General features: G+C 38.5%; 1 protein-coding gene and 1 long non-coding RNA gene across 3 annotated transcripts in view; one reads left to right on the forward strand and one right to left on the reverse strand.

Moving 5' to 3' along the window:
- Nucleotides 1-21654, reverse strand: part of LOC124237923 (uncharacterized) — a 63911-nt gene that overhangs the window by 30295 nt on the left and 11962 nt on the right. For both annotated transcript variants that reach the window (XR_006888179.1, XR_006888180.1), the window contains exons 2-4: nucleotides 19678-19831; nucleotides 14997-15102; nucleotides 3639-3810 (exon numbers count right to left, since the gene is read on the reverse strand). This is a non-coding gene — a long non-coding RNA (uncharacterized LOC124237923). The remainder of the gene's footprint in view (nucleotides 1-3638; nucleotides 3811-14996; nucleotides 15103-19677; nucleotides 19832-21654) is intronic.
- LOC124237922 (zinc transporter ZIP10-like) overlaps nucleotides 1-21654 on the forward strand; it is a 123725-nt gene that overhangs the window by 29613 nt on the left and 72458 nt on the right. The window lies entirely within an intron of this gene.

Genomic DNA, 21654 nt, shown 5'->3' on the forward strand with positions numbered 1-21654 from the left:
CTATGTGGGACGCCACCTCAGCATGGCCTGGTGAGCAATGCCATGTCTGCGCCCTGGATCCAAACTAGCGAAACTCTGAGCTGCTGAAGCGGAGTGCGCGAACTTAACCACTCAGCCATGGGGCTGGCCCCAATGTTGGCTTCTTTCTAATTGTGTTCTTGTTTGTTTAGTTATGGGGAAATACACATGTTCTTTGTAACATCATTGCTCAATGTTTGAAATCAGATTATAGTTATTTTCAGTTAAATTCATGGCAAATCAACTTGAGAGGCTTCATGATAAATCAAATTATATCAAGCCATCGAACCTCTTAAGAGTAACCACTGGGTACTGTAGATAAATTACAAATGTTATGAAAATAGTAACAAATGGCTGTACAAACATGGCAAGCCAAGTTCTAGACATCAACTCTTTAACCGAAAGGAGTTAATCCAAGAAAAAGGTACTTGTCAATTTCCAGTTTTTAACAATCACAGGTAGAAGTTAAAAATATGGTTAGAATTTGCCTATTGCTTTCCCCTGCAATGTTGAGGGCTGGCTGAGTGAATCTTCTATGATGAATATTTTACCTCAACCACTCATATGCTGTGCTGGAAGCAGTTTTATTTAAAGACAGAATGGAAAGTATATAGGCCAAAGTTGAAAGAGAAAAGATAAATATTTGCGTTGAAGGGTGGTGGCCATAGAAATGCACTAGATAATAAGTGTATAAAAGGCTCGGCGTTTATCACTGTGCTTAGAAGGACATTTTTGAGGCTCCTGAGTTTTCTTAAAAACTACATCAGTAGCTCCAACTAGGAAAGAATTCTCTGTCCTAACCAACAGTCCAAGGCCAACTGTAAGGCTTTCCTTAAAATGTGCTTTGTATGAAGCTGCCAGGAAACAGCCCTTTGTTAGCTGTATAATAGTTCTGGGTTCAAAAAGGCTGAAGTGATAAAAACATAAATTATGATTCCATTAATAAAAAACACTCTAGCTAGAGCTGGTTTTGAGTTCCTGTGATAGTGTTTAACTCGTTCAAGGTTTGCATTCGACCTTTACAATAGGCTCAGTGTTAGGGAGAAGGAGAAACCTGTTGATACAACTCCTTGAAGCGCTCTAGGTTTCAAAACAACTCTGCAGATAGCACACATTCCTGTGGTGGGAGGCGGAGCGCCAGCCCACAGCTTTCCCCATTCATGCAAAGAAGGAGAAAGGGACTGAGCTTACCTCCCAACAAGTGAAGTTAAGCACATCCTGCACGCGGATTGTTATCTAAATGGAAGTTCTGTTCACAGGGGCCATAAGCAACAATTTCTGACCTGGTTCCCTCCTGTTCCCTCACTCCACCCCCAAGCGCCCTGGCTCACTGCTGAGAAAATACTTATTTTTTCTTCAGAGATACCCTTTGTCTTCCTTGATGATAGTAATTTTTTTCTCTTTCTTTTTAGCGCAAAAGAATTTTTTCCTGTTTGTCCTGTGTGCCATGTCTAATACGTGACATTGTTTCTCCTTTCCTGTTACTATGCTGTGCACCTCTTACAAACAAATGTGAGCTTTGTATCAAAACAACAATAAATGCACGTGCTATAAAATTATAAAGGGGATAGTACAGTTCTCAGTGATTATATTCTTTGAGCACATAAAATTTTGAAAGTGCTTAGAAATTTCTTTTAAAAAGACTTCTTGCAGAAACCGATTTTGTCACGTTTTTGATTTTTGCTTTTACGGATTGTTTACAAAAATACCTAGTGTGTTTCAGAAATAATTATGTTTATTTTAGTGTAGTGGAGCTTCAGCAGGTTAAGGCTTTAGACTGATTTTTCATTTGCAATTAATCCATATATTTATCCATAGATTTTACACACTATTTCAGCAGCATAGAGTAGATCAAAATATTATGAAGTGCAACAACTTAAAAAAGATGAACAGATCATATAAGGGTTGTGGAAGCAAGAGAATATGTTTGCTGATATTTATTCTTTGAAAGGCATGTGCTAGTGTGCCATTTTAAATTTTGTAACTATTGTCCAACTCTTTAGCAATGTAGAGCTAGAAGGAGACTTTCTGGGTGTATCTTTACCTGCTCTGAACTCCCCTTCCTGCCTTTGTTCTGCCCCCCAATCTCAGTGGTCCTCAGTTTTCTCCAACTCTGACAGTCTCAGAGTTGGAGATAGGGGCTGCTCTGACTCATGTGCACTTTTATCTTCTGAGATCATTCATTGGAGGAGCAATGACATCAGTTTTCCTGGAGGCAGGCTGGTTGGCCAAGGGGACCATGGAAGGGATGAAGTTAAAAGACTTGGAATAGCACCTGATACATAGTAGGAGCTCGACAAGTATTTGTTGAGTAAAAGTCTTCAACTGTTCTCTTCGTGCCACTTATATTTCCAGCCAGATCATGAGGGAGCAACTGTTCTATTTTGTTTGTATTGCAGTTATAACCCTGGCTTTAAAAATATCGGGTGACTGGACATTGCCAAAATTAAGTAAATAAGCTTTACTTAATTTACTTAAATAAGCGTTCCAAGCCTTCCAGACTTTGATAGCTTTATTTCCAAGGTACGCTTCAATTTTGCTGAAGGGAGTCAGGAAGGAGCGTTGAGCAGGTGGTGCTCCAAAACCCCTCCCCCCTAAACGAGAGCAGCATTACATCCTGAACTTTGCCAGATGATATTGTTGGCAGGGATGCTTTAGCTGCTCAAAAAAAATCTTTTTACATAAATACCAAAAAACCCACATTGAGAAACTTCTGCCTTAAAATAACCTAAGCTTTAGATAAACTCCGCTAATTCACTATTCCCTCTCTGGCAAACTGGGAGGTCCCAGTCCGCTTTTGATGGCTTCCACCTGATTTCGATTATTTGCGTTGTTGCCAGGAGTATAAATGGAAAAATTAGAATATCTACAACTATGGGGTCTGCAATCCCACAGGGAACCACTGATACTACCTAAGGAATGGCCACTCCCTTGGAAGAGGACAAAGTTCTCTAGAGCAGGACTCCTCAAACTTACAGAGGACACGAGAATCACTGGAGATGTTGTCACAGTGCAGATTCTGATTCCGTAAGTCCAGGGTGAGGCCTGGGGTTCTGCGTTTTTAACAACTCACAGGTAATGAGAATGCTGCTCTTCCGCATTATTATCACCTGTCAGTTTTTTTTAAACTATGGATGCCTGGGTTCCACCTCCATCCCATCCTCCCACCCCCCACCCCCACTCCATCCCAGGTTTCTAATTGAATTGGCCTCAGTTAATGGCCTGATCATAGGGATTGTCTAAATCTCCCAGGTGATGCTAATATGCAGCCAGCTTTAAGAACCTCCAGATCTTGTTTTTAATCAGTTTTCACTTGGCAATCCATTCATTTATATGCTTCCCCTGCCTGGCCCTTGTAGGCATTTGATTTTCTGAATTAAATACCCTGCCCTTTCTTGAGGAAATCACATGAGTCTTTCAAAACCCCTTTTCAAATACTACTGCAATTTTTGGATATATAATACATTTAAAAAATAGTTCTGGCAGTCATCTTGCTGGAAATCCCATACAACTTTATTCATAACCCCTAAGGCAATGACCACATTTTACCTATAACTGTTATGTGTATTTATCTTCACCTCCCTAGTTGATAAACTAGCGAAAGGCAGACATTGCCTCACCTCTTTTATCTTTCCATGTGGTTTCCCAGCCAGTGGCCCCACGCAGTGCCCTGAGCATGCATTTCTTCATTCAGCAAACATTCACATACAGCTGGTGTGCCAAGCAGGCCAGGCTGTGGTGAAGCGTGCAAAAACAGACGTGTTCCCTCTCTGCCTCTAGGAGCTTCACAGTCTAATGAGGGAGACAGACATCCATAAGTGACTTCTTACAAAAACAAATGTCAGACTTTAACCAAGACATGAGGGAATCTGAACTTTTCCAGATTGGAAAGTCTTTTTGAGGAAATGGCTGAAATCTGAAGAATATACAACTAGGCGGAGGTGGTAAACGAAGGTGAAGAACATTCTAGATAGAGAAAACTGTAGCATTTGCATGATTTTTAAAAGAAATTAAAATTTTTTCAATCGAAAGTCTGCCTCTTCCTATCCTCCATCCACTCAGGTTCCCAGAGAGGCGCCAACTAATATTAGTTACTTGTGTATCCTTTCAGAGTCTCTTTAAGCATGTTCCAGCAAATGCATGCTAAGCATTGTATTTTCACTTCTGAACCATGCTTTTTCCCCCTTAACAATTTACAGTCATGTGTTGTGTAACAATAGACCGCATATACGACGGTGGTCCCATAAGATTAATACCAAATAGCCTGGGTGTGTAGTGGGCTATACCATCTAGGTTTGTGTAAGTACTCTGTATGTTGGCATAACGACAAAATTGTCTAAGGACACATTTATCAGAACATATCCCCATCACTGAGTGATGCATGACTATAGTCTGTATTTTTCACTTCAGCACAGAGAGAGCTTTCCTATTTTTTGTAAGAAAAAACTTGTATTAAAGCTGAGCATCATTCAATTATGTGGCTATTTTAACTAGTATGTTCCCAATAGTTGGGTTGCTTATAATATTTTATTGCAAACAATGCCACAATGAATAATCTTGTACTTAGACATTTTTCACATATGAAAGTATATCTGTAAGATCATTTTCCAGAAGAGAAATTGCTAAATCATGAGCATGTGAACTTGTAATTTTGAGAGGTATTGTTCGATTGCCTTCTATAAGCATTGTACCATTTTATATTCTCATCAGAAATATTTGAGAACCCTTTTTCTCCTATTGCCTCCCCAATAGTGTGTTATCAACGTTTTGGATGTTTTTCAGATGTGATAGTAAAAATAATGGTATCGTAATAGTTTTAATTTGGATCTCTCTCTTTTTTCTTTTAAGATTGGCACCTGAGCTAACATCTGTTGTCAATCTTTTTTTTTTTTTTTAATTCTTCTCCCCAAAGGCCCCCAGTATGTAGCTGTATATTCTAGTTGTAGGTCCTTCTGGTTGTGGCATGTGGGACACCACCTCAGCATGACTTGATGAGTGGTCCCATGTCCGTGCCCAGGAGCTGAACCAGCAAAACCCTGGGCCACTGAAGCAGAATTCACGAACTTAATCACTCGGCCACAGGGCCAGCCCCTGGATCTCTCTTATTATGAGTGAATTTGAACATCTTTTGATACGTTTAAGAGCCACTTTTATTTTTTTCTGTAAACTTCCTGTTTTCATCATCTTTGACCATTTTTATATTGGGTTCTTATTAATTTTCTTATTGATTTCTAAGAGCTCTTTAGGTATTAAAGATATTATATTTTTTGATATGATTTGCTGAAAATTCTTCCAGTCTTTTGCATTTAATAGTACTCTGGAGTTTTTGCTTGTTTGCTTGTTTGTTTGTTTTTACCTTACAGTTGCTTTTGGTTTTCATAGACGGAAACTTATCACTTTTTCTGTTATGATTTCAGAATTTTTAGTCATAGTTAGAATGGCCTTCCCCACAGACTGTAAACGAATTCTTCCATGTTACATTCTGGAATATCTATAGCTCTGCCTTTTTACATTTATGTTTGATCTTTCATATACATTTGGTGTATCATGTAAAGCATGGATCTGATTGCCCATCCACTGTCAAAATACCATTTATTAAATATATATATTTGTAATATTCTTTTTTTAATGGTACCTCCTACTTATTTATTTATTTATTTATTTATTGGTAAGGAAGATTGTTCCTGAGCTAACATCTGTTGCCAATCTTCCTCCTTTTGCTTGAGGAATATTGTCGCTGAGCTAACATCTGTGCTAACCTTCCTCTATTTTGTATGTGGGACGCTGCCACAGCATGGCTTGATGAGTGGTGTGTAGGTCCGTGCCCAGGATCTGAACCTGTGAATCCTGGGCCGCCTAAGTGGAGTGCCTGAACTTAGCCACTAAGCCACCAGGCCAGCCCCTTAAATAATTTTTTAATGAGATAACTGAGAGTATTAAGAAAGGGAATCAAAACGTGAGTCTAGGAGCTCAGTTCTAGGGAAGTAAGAAGTCATGGGGTAGCAAAGCAAACGCAGCGCTGGGGAAATTAAACACTGAATCTGTGTAGCAAGATGGACGGCAAGTTTACTTCATAGATGCTGCCACCACCACCACCCCTTCATGGTAGACATGGCCAATCTGTCATCGCACTTCTCCTCAAAACATGCTGTTCCAGGCATCTACTTCCAATTAATCAAAATTGACACATTTGCCCTCCCTGCGGTAGGATTTGATTTGGGAGGAGTAGAGGAGGAAGACAAGTGGCAAGAGAGGTGGCTGAAAAGGCAGGCAATGTCAGAGTCTGGAACGCATCTTAAGCAATGGAGATAATGTGATTCTTTTTTTTTTTTTTTTTTTAAAGATTTTGTTTTTCCTTTTTCTCCCCAAAGGCCCCCGGTACATAGTTGTATATTCTTAGTTGTGGGTCCTTCTAGTTGTGGCATGTGGGACGCTGCCTCAGCGTGGTTTGATGAGCAGCGCCATGTCCGCGCCCAGGATTCGAACCAACGAAACACTGGGCCACCTGCAGTGGAGCGCGTGAACTTAACCACTTGGCCACGGGGCCAGCCCCTAATGTAATTCTTTTAAAGGCAAAAATGACATGATAAGTGTTTCAAGAAAGGAGGGAATGATGGATTAAAGGAGCAAAATCAAAAGCTACTATAGTAGTCCAATCTAGAGATGCTGAATACCTGAATTCAGGTAGTAGAGTAAAAGAGAGAGGATAGGCCATATGCAAGGGGTAAACTCGGTGGGACTTGGAAAACATTTATCTATCGGTAGTGAGAGACAAGACAGAATAAAAAATGATCGATCCCTTAAAGTAGGGCATAGAGTAGTACTGTGGCCCAGACAGAGACCTTAGGAGAGGAACAAATTTGGGAATGGAGAGATAATAATAAGGAGAATGAGTTTAGCTTTGGATTTTAGATATTAATACTATATTTGGATTGTTTGCATTTGCCTAGCACCAGGCTAAAACTATGATGTGTTTAGGAATAAAGAGAAGATTTAGTGTTGACTCACACAAGATAATTACTTGAGGAAAGAAATTACATATACGGAAGCTGGAAGAATAACCAGTTAGATCTATGAATTCCCAGTATAAAAGATGACTGCCTCAGAAACCATGGGAAAAGATGAACTGGCAAGTGGAGCATGTGATAATAAAAACAACAACAAAAGCTGACACAAGTCTTCATAAACTGGAATAGGAAGCTTGAGGTGACCTTAGGGTAATAATTCAGTGTTAGGCTGCACCAGCCAGTCTCAGCATATTATATCAAAGCTTGGGCTCCAGGCCTTGAGACATGAAAATGCTGGAGAACATTCAAAGAGCAAGAAGATAATTACAGGGTTAGAAATAATAGCTGAGGCACGCAAGTGTACCTGAGTTAGCCTGGAGAAAAGAAGAATAAATGGTAACCCCCTTCACAATAGATGAAGGTATTATAGAAATAACTATTTCCCCAAAGTTCAGAGCAAGAGAAGAGCGGATTAAACTGTAAATTGATAGGCATGAGATATGGGGCAAAACTTCCTGAGAGGAAGGTTAAATGCTAGAGTTAAATTTGGGGGTTCAAGTTGTCTGAGGTTGTGAATCTTCTGCGTGTGAATCTTTAAAGCGTGGAGAGCTACGTATGAAATCCTCGATTTAGCAAGCACTCTGTACTTAGGGATGCACTTTCTGAGCCCTGCCAGCAAAAGTCCACCACAAATCTTGTGCAACTTGAGTTGCTGTCATAAGATCTCTACGCTAGAAGGTCATCCCCACCATCAGTGCCCCTTCAAAAGCCATTCATTTGTTCAGTAACTATTTTTGAACAATACACGTAAGACATTGTTTTAGGTGCCAAGGACATGGGGTGAATAAAACAGAAGAAAGGAACGTATCCAAAGTTGATTGAGTGTTGCTCTGTATCAGGTACTGAGCAACTAGCTGCTCACTCTAAAACCCACCTTCTTGAAAACTTGCCTCTTGCCACAGTCCCCACTTCCTCCTGTTTCCTCCCAAATCGCTGCCTGAGTCTGGTATCTCAGAGCTCAGTGCAGGCGACTGGAGAGTCCCTGCTACAAAAACAAGTAGAGAGTTCAAGAAGCTGGATTTAATATTTTCAAATAGAATATGGATTGTCTGTAGTTTTAATTTGTATCAAAATCATTCAAGATATAATTGTTCATCGGGCTTATTCATTTCCTTTTGACTATCTGCTGTCTGACTGCCACTGGTGAGTGTGACAGCATGATGTTCAATGATGGTGCTTATTGGAGACTTATTTTAATAAGACAGTGACTTATTTCAATTGTTCAGATAGGCAAATTAGAATATACATCATTTAGGTAGTCTGTTTATGTAATACATGTAGAAATACCACGAATTTTTAGATGTTTAATAATGCAAAATACTTGGAAAGAACTCTACTACAAGAACACATGTTTAGAAATTAGCTCACTGTTTTTTAAGGGCATATTTAGAATTGGAAATTGCTGTATGGGTTTTGAGTTCTTTGATTTCTTTGAAGATAGCGTTTGATGGAGTTAGCTTTCTTGGTACTGAACTCAGCAGAGGGGCAAAGGGCTGTTTATATCTTCATAGAAGTCAACCATGCCAATTTAGAAGCTTCCTGTAGGACAGGGAGTAGTACTCCTCCTGTTCTTATTGTTTCCAAATGCTTTGAAGCATTCCCGTATCACTTGATCCAATTCTCCAGACAGAGGATGTGGTAATAGCAGAAGGTAGGATTAAAGAGAAAAGTTGCAGGGCCAGCACGACTGGAAAAGATCATTTTACTGGTAAAATTTTCACCAATTCAGAGACGTGTAGGCTAGTCGGATAAAGCTGAGGTAGTTAAAGTATGAAGTGACCCAGCACTGGAACAGAGTTTGGCTTGGAAAGACAGATGTTATCTAACGGGTGGAGTTTTGTAACTGTACGTAACAGGCAGACTTGGATGACTCTGAAGATTCTTTGAGAACGGTACAGATAAGGGCTGGGGGGAGGGATCCAGAGCATCACAAAATTAATTGTGTTTTGATAGAACAATTACCTATAATCATAATAAATGCAACTTAACAATGCATAGGAAAATATGCCAGATGCTTTATAAACATTACCTCAATAAATCTTCATAGACCCCTGTAATGTAAGGAATATTTTGCAGAAGAAAAAACAAGGCCTAGATAATGAAATAATTTCCCCTACTTAGAAAATAGTGGTGCCAGGATTCAAACTCACATGCATCTGGTTCCAAATCTGTCCTCTCTCAGTATATCACATTGCTTCTTACCATTGCGCCCCATTATTGCACTTTTTTAGAAAATGAGTGTTTTAGAATATTCCCTTTAATATTCCCAGAAGTGTTTCTGGTTAAGTAGACTTAGTAAAGTGAACATTTCAGTTTGAGGCAGTTAGATGACAACACGAAACTGGTAGTAGTAAGCCATGCTTCCCAGGCACAGGTGAAGGTAATGTTTTTTTTTTTTGAGGAAGATTAGCCCTGAGCTAACATCTGCTGCCAATCCTCCTCTTTTTGCTGAGGAAGACTGGCCCTGAGCTAACATCTGTGCCCATCTTCTACTTTACATGTGGGACACCTACCACAGCATGGATTGCCAAGCGGTGCCATTTCCGCATCCGGGATCTGAACTGGTGAACCCCAGGCTGCCGAAGCGGAACGTGCGAACTTAACTACTGCGCCACCAGGCCGGCCCAGGGTAATTTTTTAAGGACGGATTTAAAGAGAATTCAAGCGTTTGAAAGAGAAATTGTGGTGAATGTGACAAAGTGACTTGCAATCAAAAATGAAAAGAAAGTTTGGATGTCATTGTTGTCTGGGCTTGAGGAATGAGCACAAAGGACAATAGCTAGAGATCCCAGAGATAATGTCACTAAGCAATGATTACATAGACTCAGTCAGCTAAGCCCAGAAAACATGACTGATAGAGATATGAGAAAAGTAAAGGTGAAAGTTTAGTATGAAAGTGAATGATGTCACTTTAAAATAGAATTTGAGATCCATTTAACAGAAACGTCCATTGTATTCAGGGCTGTTCTGCCAAATTAAACAAAGGCATATGTTTTCATGACATGATTGATTTGAGCGTACTGTTCTGTCAATAATATGATTTTTTTCCCCCTAAGTGTAAGTTATATATTAATACTTCTGCTTAGGGTTCCTTTAGAATTGCCTTAGTGACCTTACAAGTTTTTATAAGAATATAGACTCCCCCAGCCCCCGCCACTCCAACCTTGCTCAGTATTATACAATTTATTGTTTGTTAATGATAGATTCTTGTACTAGAAGTAAATGTATCTTTTTTTTTTTTTTTAAAGATTTTATTTTTTCCTTTTTCTCCCCAAAACCCCCCGGTACATAGTTGTGTATTCTCCGTTGTGGGTTCCTCTAGTTGTGGCATGTGGGACGCTGCCTCAGCGTGGTCTGACGAGCAGTGCCGTGTCCGCGCCCAGGATTCGAACCGACGAAACACTGGGCCGCCTGCAGCGGAGCGCGCGAACTTAACCACTCGGCCACGGGGCCAGCCCCAAGTAAATGTATCTTTTAGGGCTCAGTATACATTTCTTAAACAAGAGAGGCCATAGTAAACTAAATATTTCCTGTGAAGCAATAACCGATACTCTACACATTCTTAAGGAGAGTCATTTTTCTTTTGGTTCTATCTAACTAAAGTTTAAGGCAACCCGTTAATTGCATGCTTTAGCTTTCAAACAGAAATTTGGCCCAGAAAAGAAAACTCTTTTGGCTTTATAAAATGACTTATTTTCAAATTTTAAATGGGGCAAAATGAATACAATATATTATCTACTTTTATTTATATTGTCTTCTTTCTCAGCAACTTGCTTTTTTATCCTTTGAAAATGAAAGAGCCTAAAACATAGTGAATATACTTGTAACACTGCAGAAGGATTCCATCAAAGTAATGATGTTTTAGTCATTTCTTAAAAGAAGCAAAATTCAAACAAACAAACAAAAAAAACCATACACACACACACACACCCTCTTAGATATACAGATTGTGAGTCCTTGGTCTAATTTTTCCCAATCTAAAATAAAAAAGTTGTCATTTCCTGAAAATTTATAGTCAGGAAGAAAATAAAGGAGGGAGACCATTCACCAGTCACCATCTGGGGACCCCGTCAGTTTATGCATATGTAAAAGAAGGCCTGTTGTTTCCAGGTATCACAGATACGAGATGTGGTAACTGCCTACTCAGGAGGAGGGAAGTGTGAATGTTGTACTCGTAAGTTAGCAAACTTTGAAAAGGCAGTTTCAAATGGTGCTGATGACATACACTTGAGAATAGTCCCAAGCTTTGTCCAGTAAGGCATTAAAGATTTCAAACGTTGTTGACAGCTTATTGTGATCAGTCAGTGACATCAGGTAGTGCTTCTTTGCCACTAATACAGCCCCATCCCCAGTCCACTTATGAAGTACCCATGGTGTGCAAGGCGTTGGGATGAGAGATGAGCAAGGAGAATGCATGTCTAAGCTAAGGTTTCTGCCCATCCTTGATTGCTCCACGGACACCAGTAAATCAGGGATACCCAAAACTGAATAAAGCTCGGCAATGATAAACTTACCCAAATTTTTATAAGCGAAAAAATCTGGAGAAAAGCTCTTAACGTAAATATGCATGTAAGTTTGGCATTTTGTCATTTATAGCTTGGTACTGGCTTTATTTAAACGGTATACGAGGAGTCACAATCTTTGCAGAGCTCCAGGCCTCTAAAAGTTCTAAATGAGATCCTCTCCTCACCTTCCTTATCTGAGACGGAAAGCTTCTCATATTTTCTTCTGTTCTGTACGCTTTACTTTCTCCCTGGAGATAGCAGTTGTATGATCAGAAACCCTAAAATTTGTCAGACTCCCCTTGGGATAAGAAAGCCTTACTCAGATTTGGATGGTGGAAGCTGACTGCAATGAATCGATTCTGTCTTGACGGTCTGACTGTACAGTACAGTAAGACTACTTTCCAATTTACCTCTTCTCTCTTGGTAGCTTTGTTCCTGAAGCTCTGAGATCAGAGAGTAATAAAATTGTAATTTGACATATAAAAGAGAAAATAATACAAGTACTTTTTATCATGGCCACCAAATATGGATTACTTATCCATATAATTTCCTTAAAAAAAAAACTCAAACAAGCCTTCTATAATTCTGTGGAAATGCAAGCGGAAGAGCTTCCTTTTTTTTTAATTTTTATTAAGGTTATGATAGATTACAACCTTGTGAGATTTCAGTTGTACATTTTTGTTAGTCATGTTGTGGGTACACCACTTCCCCCTTTGTGCCCTCCCCCCAACCCCCCTTTTCCCTGGTAACCACTGATCAGATCTCCTTATCAATATACTAACTTCCACCTATGAGTGGAGTCATATAGAGTTCGTCTTTCTCTGACTGGCTTATTTCACTTAACATAATACCCTCGAGGTCCATCCACGTTGCTGCGAATGGGCCAATTTTGTCTTTTTTTATGGCTGAGTAGTATTCCATTGTGTATATATACCACATCTTCTTTATCCAATCATCAGTTTCTGGGCATGTAGGTTGGTTCCACGTCTTGGCTATTGTAAATAATGCTGCGATGAACATAGGGGTGCAACGGACTTTTGAGATTTCTGATTTCAGGTTCTTAGGATAGATACCCAGTAATGGGCTGGCTGGGTCATAGGGTATTTCTATTTTTAACTTTCTGAGAAATCTCCATACTGTTTTCCATAGTGGCTGTACCAGTTTGCATTCCCACCAACAGTGTATGAGGGATCCTTTTTCTCCACAACCTCTCCAACATTTGTCGCTCTTGGTTTTGGATGTTTTTGCCAATCTAATGGGTGTAAGGTGATATCTTAGTGTAGTTTTGATTTGCATTTCCCTGATGATTAGCGATGATGAACATCTTTTCATGTGTCTATTGGCCATATTCATATCTTCTTTTGAGAAATGTCTGTTCATGTCCTCTGCCCATTTTTTTGATCGGGTTGTTTGTTTTTTTGTTGTTAAGCAGTGTGAGTTCTTTGTATATTATGGAGATTAACCCTTTGTCGGATAAGTGGCTTGTAAATATTTTTTCCCAATTAGTGAGCTGTTTTTTTGTTTCAATCCTGTTTTCCCTTGCCTTGAAGAAGCTCTTTAGTCTGATGAAGTCCCATTTGTTTATTCTTTCTATTGTTTCCCTCAACTGAGGAGTTATAGTGTCCGAAAAGATTCTTTTGAAACTGATGTCAAAGAGTGTACTGCCTATATTCTCTTCCAAAAGACTTATTGTCTCAGGCCTAATCTTTAGGTCTTTGATCCATTTTGAGTTTATTTTGGTGTGTGGTGAAAAAGAATGGTCGATTTTCAATCTTTTGCATGTGGCTGTCCAGTTTTCCCAGCACCATTTGTTGAAGAGACTTTCTTTTCTCCATTGTAGGCCCTCTGCTCCTTTGTTGAAGATTAGCTGTCCATAGATGTGTGGTTTTATCTCTGGGCTTTCAATTCTGTTCCATTGATCTGTGGACCTGTTTTTGTACCAGTACCATGCTGTTTTGATCACCGTAGCTTTGTAGTATGTTTTGAAATCGGGGATTGTGATTCCGCCGGCTTTGTTTTTCTTGCTCAGGATTGCTTTAGCAATTCGTGGTCTTTTGTTGCCCCATACGAATTTTAGGATTGTTTGTTCAATTTCTGTGAAGAATGTTCTTGGGATTCTGATTGGGATAGCATTGAATCTGTAGATTGCTTTAGGTAGTATGGACAGTTTAACTATGTTTATTCTTCCAATCCATGTGCATGGAATGTCTTTCCATCTCTTTATGTCATCGTCAATTTCTTTCAAGAAAGTCTTGTAGTTTTCATTGTATAGATCCCGGAAGAGCTTCCTTTTAAAAACCAAACCACTTCTAGGTTTTAGGGGAGATTTTGGAGATTCTTATTGCAGAGCAGACAGTAATTAGACAGGGTCACTTGCTGAGTAACTATACAAAGTGCAGATAAGGGTAAAGAGGATGTCCAGGAAAAGATCACCAATGAGTAATAATTTCCCTGAGTAAACTTTCCCGAAAGAGAAGATTTTTCTATATAGAGTTACTCATCTTTATCTCAGGCTCACAAACTGGCTGGCAAGTTTTAGTGGCAGGAAAATTGATAAATCGTTGTAGCCTGGAGACACAATTTCTCTCCTTGCACATGAATGTCTTCCTATGTCCCTTGGCTGTTTTTATCTCAAAGCATTAATCTATGTTTATTGGAAAATAAATTCATGACGATGCATCAGTAAATTCTCAACAGCTCAAAGATTGCTTTAAAATTGGATTCTAAAGTATTACTTTTCTGTATTAAATTAAGGGTTCACTATTATCTAAGAAGTGATCTAAATCAGGAGTTTTTAACCAGGAATATGTGTTAATTCCAATTTGCTATAATGACTTGATAATTTATTCCTGATTCCCCTCTCAAAACATTTTGAAACAGTAGGCCTAGAAATCTGCATTAAAACAAAACAAAACAGGGGCCAGCCCGGTGGTACAGCGGTTAAGTTCACACATTCCACTTTGGCGGCCCAGGGTTTGCTGGTTCAGATCCCAGGTGCGGACATGGCACTGCTTGGCAAGCCATGCTGTGGTAGGCATCCCACATAAAGTAGAGGAAGATGGGCACGGATGTTAGCTCAGGGCCAGTCTTCCTGGGCAAAAAAGAGGAGGATTGGCAGCAGATGTTAGCTCAGGGCTAATCTTCCTCAAAACAAAACAAAAACATCCCTTGATGACTCATACCTACCACAATGATTCATAAGCTACAACTTCAGTAATTGTCCATTCTTCCATTTTAAAATGGAGTAAACTGTGAAGACACTGATTTAAACAAGTGGCAGTTGACATCATTCTGTGTCCCAGAGGGCTGGTGACGTGATTTGAGCAGTACCAGCTTCCCACCATTAGCAACACACCCTAAAGGCAATTATATTACCCAAATTTACAAAAAACAGAAGACAATGTACCTGAGTAGATGAGAAGGGAGGAAGAGAGACTTTTCTAAGGGCTTATCAATTCCAACGTTCTATGATTCTTAGAACATTTTTTTATAATCCACAGCCAGATATTTTCCTGTATAAAAGGAAATAAGACCAGGAAGGAATTGGAAACAAGAGAGGCAAATTTGAGAGAAGGAAAATGTACGTAAGTTAATAGTATACTGAATGGTCAGATGTTGCATCAAGACTCCCTAAAGACTGAGGGGCAGCAAGAAAAACCACTGGTTACCGTAGGCAGGAATGTAATGTCAAAGACGGGAGCAGATTGTGGTCAATATCAAATTTTCCAGACTTCACACTTTCGATAGAGTCTGCTCTGTATACAGTTTATTTATTAAGTCCCTTGTGGAAGAAATCTCCTGTGAGTTAGACCTATTAAAACAAACTTTAAAAATGAACTTCTGGTACAAGGAACATTTACAAAGGTGGGCACTTTGAGTAAGATCAGCAAAGTGTCAGCAAAATCAATGTCATGTGAACCTTGTTTCCTAAAGTTATCACGGAAACAAACTGGCTCCGAACTCTAGGAGTTCATGATAGAACACTTGTAGAGTTGATGAATTGTTTGTACTTTGAAGAAATAAAGTTCTCCATAAATATTCACATATTGCAGACCCTCCATAAAGAGTGAAATAGTAAACTAAAATGCTTGGAATCCGTTGCTATTTAATCTATTTGTCCCTTAGGAAAGTTCAAGATAAATGATAATTGGTTAATATCTTGAATTATTATATATACATTTATATTTTAACAGTTGCTAAATTGGGTTATCACCTCAGTAGGCTCATCTAACATTCAATCAATAGCCACATCCACTTTAATTCATTACTCAATGTTTACTGAGTATTTCCTATGTGCCAGGCACCGTGCTAGGCACTGGGGATGAAATTGAAGCAAATGGCCCCTGCCCTCATGAAACATACATTCTAGTGGAGAGACAAATACAAAATAAATAATCACAAATAATTTATTGCAAATTGTGATAAGCACATTGAAGAAACAGGATAAGGACATACGGGGGTGGTGCCTAATTTAGACTAAGGGGTCAGAAAAAGTCTTTTGAAAAAAGCGAAAATTAAGCAAACACCTAAATACATGAGAAGTTGGTCTAGTAAAAATAGGGTAGGACAATCCCTCAAATTTTCCAGGCAGAGGTCCTGGGCCTTCTGTACATTCTATCCAATTATTCTTGAGCAATCTTACTCAGTCCTGTGGTTTCAAATATCATCGAAACACTGACAACTCCAAAATTTATGATCTGACTCACACTTCTCTTTGGAGCTTGACCTGGATATTCCATTACCTACTTGACATCTCCACTGAGATGTCTCGTAGGCATCTCAGACTTAAAACAGCTCAAACTATGAAGTCTTCATCCCCCACCCCCACCTGCAAATCTGCCCCTCTTCCAGTCTTCTCCCTTTTGGTAAAAATACCTCCATCTGTATAGTTATTGATACCAGAAATCCAAGAGTTGTCCTTGACCACCTCCCCACTCCCCCCCTCCCACACACACACTCTTAGCCAGGCTATAGCCAAGGCTCATCAATTCTACCTCCAAAATAGACCTCAAATCTGTTACTGCTCTTGACACTGCTTCTACACGAGCATCTTGTGCTTGGGTCACTGCAATAGCACCAGTGAGTTTGGATCAAATTCAACATCCATTGTCTGAATCCAGCCATAGCTCTGGAGCCACAGACTGAGCATGTCAGTCCCAGACTTGTGGAAGAGTCTCCTTCACTTAATATTTTGCAGAGTACGTCATGGCAAGTGCTTTCGGTTATATTATACAAACGACTTGGCAAAATTTCTTTTCTGATGGCTAACAAGGCTAACAATATCTTGAAATTAATTTTCCCCTATGACACCCAACTGAAAGGGACAATTTGGAGAAGAAATAATCCACACTATTGCTGAAAGAATTGAAATAGTTATTTCACTGGATATCTATGTTTAAAATGTCAAATTGAATCTCCGATTTAAAAAATTCAATCTCCAATTAAACACCAAACATATCTTAGCCTAAAGTGGTACATAGCTTCTTTAAAAAAACGTTTTTAACAATACCCTCAAAACACAGTATAGTATTACTTCAAAATTTAAAGAACTTATTTTTTTAAAAAAACAAGACTAAATTTTTAGATGAATTGTAATTTAATTTATTTAACCATAATTTACTTACCTTGTTGTTACCTGATACCTTGTTTTCTGTTAGTGCTTCAGTATGGTTCAAAAGACTTATTATTGAATGGAAATAGATTAATCCTTTCTGGGTCTTTGATTTGGAGTTATTTTTGAAAGAAAAATAGCCTTTGAAAGCAATCTCAATTTGTGATTAAGAATATTTACCAGTATATAACATCTACGTCCATTTGCAATAGGGATGTGGGAAAAGTACTGATGTTATCACAAGATGAATTTTACTACATTCTAAAGTAGAAAGCAATGCAAAATTCTATGGATATACCGATCAATGTTTATAAACTATAAAGGACAAAACAACTGGATAATATTTATGGCATGGGATGGAAAACTTCAGTAAATGCGCAATTACTGCTGTTTATAAGACCACTAATTATCTTTATAAAGCACAGTTCTGAAGCTGCTCCATCATTCAATGGCTATGACTCTTAATTTGGGTAACAATCTTGATTGCTTAAGCTCTTTGTCCAAGGATTTGAGAGATTGTATTATCCATATTTGTTTTGATATTAGACAAGAGGAATTTCCTCAAGCTTTTGATGTGAGGTAAGCTATGCCCAAAGAAGTTCAATGGCTTGTTCTTATCAAAGCTTTTTCGGTGAAGTTGAATTTGAGTGGTAATGTCAAATATGAAGAAAGGTCCCCAGCTCTCATTCTGTCTTTTTCTTTTTAAATAATTGTAGTACTTAATCTGCAACCATGACTTAAGATTCATGGTTTCATCCAATCCTTTTAGAATTTAGACTCATTTCTACCTGAGAATGTGGTCCTTTCATCTGGTGATCAAAAGATAGTGCTTCTCTGTTTTGAAAACTAAAATAATAGATCTTCATGTGGTAACATCTACTCACTCTAGAGCTGGTCTGAGTTAAAATATGTTAATAATTGAATGGTATTTAATGTTTGATCTTAAAACATTTTTTATGTTATTTATAGAATTATTATACATTAGAGGATGTTGACTTTTGCAGAGAGAGACTGTTGTTTTCCAAAGCCATTCTTTATCCAGTGGACTAGATTTCCTTGCAGAGGCAGGAACTCTGATCTTGCAACGCACAAATATCTGCGAACCATTTCTGCTTTTACATTGACACACAGAGGGGAGGTGGACAGGAGAAAATAAAAAATATTTTTTTCTATCTACAAGACGAGTTTGTTTCTTTTTTATTTCTCTGATTTAAAAATATTTCCCCTTCTGAATCTCACAGTGTGATAATCAAACATTAAAAAAAAAAGTTGAATTAGAAATCTTCAAACCCACATTCAAGTATTAAAAGATAGGCCTATTTTATTTTGAAAAGAACTCTTTACTGTAACCTGACAATTCACAAATAAACAGTTTTTACTTCTCTTACTCATGACCACATTTCCAACTTTAGTGGTAGAATGTTGGTTGTGTTAACACAGAGCAGTGAATACTTTCCTATTGGTCCAGTATATAATCTGTGTTTTGATTTCTTGATACTTGGATATATTCCAAGGGTTTTGCCTCTGAACATCTGGTTACTTTCTGATCCTGATTACTCTATAATTCAGGGATAATGTTTTTAAGTCTCTGAATTTTTGGTGTTATATTCTAATCCCCTTAAGGGTTCTCATATTTTTATTAAAATTTAATATTATCTCTTTTATTAGATTTGCATCCATATAAGCCACCTGTTCCAGTTGTTCAACTTGGTACGCCTCCTTCCAGCTACTGTTAAATGGCTTGTAATCGTTTTCTTTTGCTTGCTCATTTCAGGGAGTTTGGAATGTATCAAACTCTGGTGATCAGGCTCTTGGAGTCTTTTGAATAGTGACGGATTGACCGAAAGTGTAAGATTATGTATGAGTAAAGATGCTTTCAACTTTAAGGAACAGAAAACCCATGTAAAAGTCATTTCAACAGTAAGGAAAATTATCATCTCACATAACAAGAATTCTAGCGATAGGGCATTTCCAGAGTTGAATAATTCAGTGATTTAGCAATGACATCATTTTGCCCAGATGTTTTCTATCTTTCCACTTTCCCTAATTCAGTGTGGTGTTTGTCCACTTGGGCAGGTTATTTCTAGGCTTCGCATGTAGATGACAAAGTCTCGAGGCAGAAAAGGGAAATTTCTGCTTCTACATATCTTGTTAGAAGGAAGAAACCTTTCCCAGAGGGCTTTTTGGCTTATTGGCCAGAATTATGTCACATACTTATTCCAGAATTAATTGTTAAAACGAAATGGAATATCACATTGGCTTAGCTTGGCAGTGGTGCACGGCACATGGAGGCCCTGATAGGGATCCTTTCTGAGTTCACAAGGTTAAAATCATTTCTCCTAATAAGGCTTAGATGTTATTTGCTTTTTCACCCCACTTATGGTGCAAAAGCAGTAGTGGTGGGTAACACTTCCAGTTGTTTAGCACAGACAAAGGCTGTGGCGCCAAAACGTACTCGTAGTCATTGTATTCTTACCTGCCCGGCCTTCATATGAAGTCTATTGTCGTCTGCATTGTCTCCCGGTGCATGCTGAGTGCTCTCGCTATCTCGGTCTACTAGTGGGTGGTTGAGTTGTCAGCTGAGATGGCCACTTTTTTCATGGAACAATTTTTTCTTTTAACTTGAAAGACTGACAAACAAAATATGGTTATTCAGACTTCGGTATTTTGCAGACATTTCCTTGAAAATGAACAAATTGAGCCTGTCACTTCAAGGAAAACAACTGACAGTATTTGTTGCAAATGATAAAATTAAAGCTTTCAGGTGGAAATTAGAATGCCAGATAACTTGTATCCACCACTCTGAGCCTGGCAGCTTTCCAGCACTTAAATATTTTTCTGATGATATTGGTGGTGATATTAACAAAAGTGATTTTTTGATGTGGTATGATGAAATGTGTCAGCCTTTGAAAGATCCCATAACTCAGCGAACCAATATTTTCTCAATGACTTATGCATGTTAGATCCATTCAAAGACCAAAATAGACTAAAAGTAAATTTAAGGGTGACTGAATATAAAATTTCATTGATCTGTTTTCAGATTCCACATGGTAATTAACCTTCGAGGAACTACCACTTTTTGAGTTTTAGTGTAGTATCAAAGAGAATATCCAAAATTATCCAAAGAGGCTGTTAAAACACCTATTCTTTTTTTTTTAAGATTCTACTTTTCCTTTTTCTCCCCAAAGCCCCCAGTACATAGTTGTATATTTTTAGTTGTAGGTCCTTCTAGTTGTGGCATGTGGGGTGCTGCCTCAGCATGGCCTGATGAACGGTGCTATGTCCACGCTCAGGATTTAAACCGGCAAAACCCTGGGAGGTGGAAGCGGAGCATGTGAACTTAACCACTCGGCCATAGGGCCCCCTCCTAAAATCCTTATTCTTTTTTCAACTACTTATTTGTATGAGGCTGGATTTTCTTACTATATTTCGACCAAAACAAAAGATTGAATGCAGAAGCAGATACAACAGTCCACATCTTCTATTAAGGCAGACTTCTCAAAAATTTTTTCTTATTTTGAAAAATAGTTATTTTTCCAAAGAAGTATTATTATGTATAATAATATGTAATTCGTTTATTATTTTTTAAGTGAATTAATATACTTAAAATTTTTATTTTTGGTTTCTAAAATGGTAAATATTGATAGATATGACTCACATAAACAAATGTACTTTGCAGTCCTCAATAGTTTTAAGAGTGTAAAAGGATCTTGAAACCGAAAAGTTTGAGAACTATCTGGTTTAGACTAATCAAAAATTTACCACTTGGGGCTTAGCTTCAGTCTCCCCTGTGTACATGATTTTATGTTTTTGCAAGAAAATCAGGATTCTACTAAACAGGAAAATGAGGGGAGGAACGTAGTTAATGGCTTGATTAGACAGGAATGATCTGCCACAGTCAAGCTGAAGGAGAATTTTTCCAGTGGCATGTGGCAATCAGCAAACTGTGACCTGTCTTTGGGAAATGTTAGCAAAGAGTTTTCAGATCTCAGTGACAAGGACTTCATACTGCAGATACTCCTGGGCTGTCCAATTCGAGGGGAAAGCTTTCTTCAAAAGCTGCAAGTAGGGAGTGGACAGAGGCAGTTAACTGCCTTTCATGCCCATTGGAGGTCAACCTGAGTTTCTGGTCTGGCTCCCAAAAGCAATGATGTTCTTTGACCCAAGCTGGGGATATTTGTTTCTTTCCCAGGGAACACAAAACAACGACTTCCCATATCACTGTCTCATATCAGGACTGGAGGTCTCAGCTATACCTGGGCTCACCTCAGGCTCCATAGGTCAGCCAAGGCTGTTTTGTTGATGGATTGGTAATTATTCAGGAAAAGCAGTGACAGGAAAGGGAGCAGATAGAAATAGAATCAAACAATATTTGTATGAGATCAGAGAGGATAATAGTGGTCAAGGAAACACTCATGGCTATATACAAGGATCCTGTTGGATGGCTGGGGAA

This window comes from Equus quagga, chromosome 4, assembly GCF_021613505.1.
Source record: "Equus quagga isolate Etosha38 chromosome 4, UCLA_HA_Equagga_1.0, whole genome shotgun sequence".
In the NCBI taxonomy this organism is placed as follows: Eukaryota; Metazoa; Chordata; class Mammalia; order Perissodactyla; family Equidae; genus Equus; species Equus quagga.